The 3,323-nt window shown below is 37.7% G+C and overlaps 1 pseudogene; it reads right to left on the bottom strand.

Moving 5' to 3' along the window:
- Nucleotides 1–1,745: 1,745 nt before the first annotated feature.
- Nucleotides 1,746–1,864, bottom strand: LOC148239997 (5S ribosomal RNA; annotated as a pseudogene).
- Between the last annotated feature and the right edge of the window lie 1,459 nt (nucleotides 1,865–3,323).

Here is a 3,323-nt window from a genome sequence, read left to right as displayed (position 1 = left end):
GTTACATTTCGCGCTGCAAATACATATACCCCTTCTCCTTCTCTTCTCCCTCCCATCAATTATTTCGCTGTGCGTGCACATCGCACCTCTGCTTCTAATTCTAATATCAAGCAAAATATCCCAGCAGCTCGACCATCGCCCAGATGAACAGACCGCTCGCCATACCTCATTTTTTGTTTTTTTACTATATAAGATGCTACTCTTATCACGTGATGGACTATAAATAAATGCACGAAAAATATTAAATAAAATGCCCTAGCACCACGACTCGCATTTGCGAATAAACCGGTGGTCTACAGTTTCGATCATGCATAACGTTTAATGCCTCGTGTGCAAATAAATAGGTGCAATACGAGGATTTCTCAGGAGGTCAACCATCTTAGTACTACTCTCATCCAATGACACTTAACTATAGAGTTCTTATGAGATTTGGTGTATTAATGCTGGTCTTATCACCCCCGTCCCATTCTGCACTATAAATGCATGTGTCCCTTCTCCTTCCCTCTCCCCTCCCATCATTTACTTCGCTGTGTGCGCACACCTCACATCTGCCTCTAGTTCTAATATCAAGCAAAATGCCCCAGCACCTCAATTCATGCCCATATGAAGGGATGGCCCGCAGTACCTCTGTTTTTCTTATTCTACTATGTAAGATGCTCGTAATGACACTCTTGTTGCCTGGTGGACTATAATTGAATGTACGAAAAATATTAAGCAAAATGCTCCGGCGTCGTGACTGATGTTTGTGAATGAACCGGCGGACCGTCGCTCTGTCCCATGTAACGTTTAACGTCCCGTCTGCAAAAAGAATGGTGCAACACGAGGAATCCCTAAGAGGTCACCCATCTTAATACTACTCTCGCCCAAGCACGGTTAACTGCGAAGTTTTGATGGGATCCGGTGAATTAGTACTAATATGATTGCACTCGTTCCTTTTTGCACTGCAAATACATATATCTCTTCTCCTTCCCTCCTCCCTCCCATCATTTGTTTCGCTGTGCGCGCACACCATACCTCAGCTTCTAATTCTAATATCAAACAAAATACTCCAATGGCTCGACTCACAACCAGATGAACGGACCGCCCGCCGCACCTTGTTTTTCATTTTTCTACTATGAAAGATGCTTATAATGACACTCTTATCACGTGATGGACTATAAATGAATGTACGAAAAATATTAAGCAAAATACCCTAGTGTTGTGAGTCACGTTTGCAAATAAATCGACGGTCCGTAGTTTCAGTTTTGCGTAACGTTTAATGCCTCGTGTGCAAAAAAATAGGTGCAACGCGAGGACTTCCCAGGAGGTGAACCATATTAGTTCTACCCTTACCCAATGACATTTAACTGAAGAGTTCTTATGGGATTCAGTGCATTAGTACTAGTCTAATCGCACCTGTCCCATTCCGTGCTACAAATGCATGTGTCCCATCTCCTTCCCTCCCCCTCCCATCATTTGCTTCATTGTGCACGCACACTTCACCTCTGCTTCTAGTTCTAATATCAAGCGAAATGCCCCGGTGCCTCGACTCATGCCCATATGAAGGGATGGCCCGCTACACTTCTGTTTTCGTTGTTCTACTATGTAAGATACTTGTAATGACATTCTTATCATGTGGTGGGCATAGTTGAATGCACGAAAAATATTAAACAAAATGCTCCGGCACCGTGACTCACGTTTGCGTATGAACCGGCGGACTGTCGCTCCAGTCTCGCGTAACGTTTAATGCTTCATCTACAAAAAGAAGGGTGCAACACGAGAACTTCTCAGGAGGTCACCTATCCTAGTACTACTCTCGCCCAAACACGCTTAACTGTGGAGTTCTAATAGAATCCAGTGAATTAGTGCTCGTATGATCGCACACGTTCTATTTTGTACTGCAAATACAGATACTCCTTCTCCTTCCCTCCCCCTCCCGTCATATGTTTCGTTGTGCGAGCACACCACACCTCTGCTTCTAATTCTAATATTAAGTGAAATACTCCAGCTGATTGACTCACGTCCGATGAACGGACCGCCCGCCACACCTTATTTTTGGTTGCATAGAGGAGTAAGAAACAAAATGGGTTACAACAAGTAGTGCTAAAGTAGAATTTAGAGCAGTGGCACAGAATAAATTAATTAAGTTTAAAGTGGTCAAAGGCCCAAATAAATAGAGTTTTCAAATCATTTTAACAAAATGATGGGTGGGATGTCATAGTTTATGTGAGATTACATCCTAAACAAACACTAAAATATATATGCACACATATATATAACTTCAACTCTATATGGATATAAATATATGCATATATATATTTTCATAGGTTCTTATACTTAGTTTATGTGAATTACATCTCAAACAAACACTTAAGCATGTGTATATATATATAGATATGTACATAGATATGTATATATATAATACTATGTATATAAATATGTGCATACCTTAACTTCCTTTCTCCTTTCTAGTATGATAAATTCTTCAATATTAGTTATGTTTTTTTCCTCATATGTAACCAAACATTAAACATTCATTAAATTAAAAAGCAAAAACAAAAGCAATATATACATATATGAATTGCTAAAATATGAGTGTCTGTGATTTTAGGTTTAGGTTGAAATATATATCATTACCCATTTTTTGAGTTAAGGGAGACTTATAGATTGTTCTAGGTTTAGATTGAAAAAAGAGTTGGCGATCCTTCATGGCTTTTCCACAAAGACCACCAATATATAACGTTTGCTTATCCTTATTAATATTTCTCTCGTTGCCTTTTTTATTAATCAGAACACCTTTATTTGATTGTTCCCTCATCACCATGAATAGTTCTTCTAAAGGACTCTTCTTATTGAATTCTAAAATCTTCTCTTTCATTTTCTTATCGTAATTCTTCAATATACCTTTTGGCTTGTAGTTTGAGTTATACATCTCAGGAAGAACAACATTTCTTTCTGCTTCCTGAATAAAAATTATATTGCTTATAGTATAATCGTATAACTACTTAAATATTCATCAAATTGTACCCACCAAATAACAATTTGTAATATATAGAAATAAGAAATGAAGTTATTTCATTCATAAAATTTATAAATGTATAGTGTGTAAAAATTAATCTAATTACAACTGGATTAATCTCTTCTTCTGCCATCTTTCTCTTTTCCTTCCTCATTGCCTTCCCAGTCATTTATAAGTACCAAGAAATCAAGTTAATGTAATTTTCTTCTATATGCACCTATTAATCACTATATATTATGTAACTAGATCAAGTAAGTTGCTTGAGCAGAATCATTTTCATTTCATATGTTCTTCATTTTGGAATCCATGCATCCTATCTCCAAAG

This window comes from Carica papaya, chromosome 9, assembly GCF_054855325.1.
Source record: "Carica papaya isolate Zhongbai chromosome 9, ASM5485532v1, whole genome shotgun sequence".
Taxonomy (NCBI): Eukaryota; Viridiplantae; Streptophyta; class Magnoliopsida; order Brassicales; family Caricaceae; genus Carica; species Carica papaya.
The sequence above is the reverse complement of the archived record's forward strand: the minus strand, read 5'-3'. Positions and strand labels throughout refer to the sequence as shown.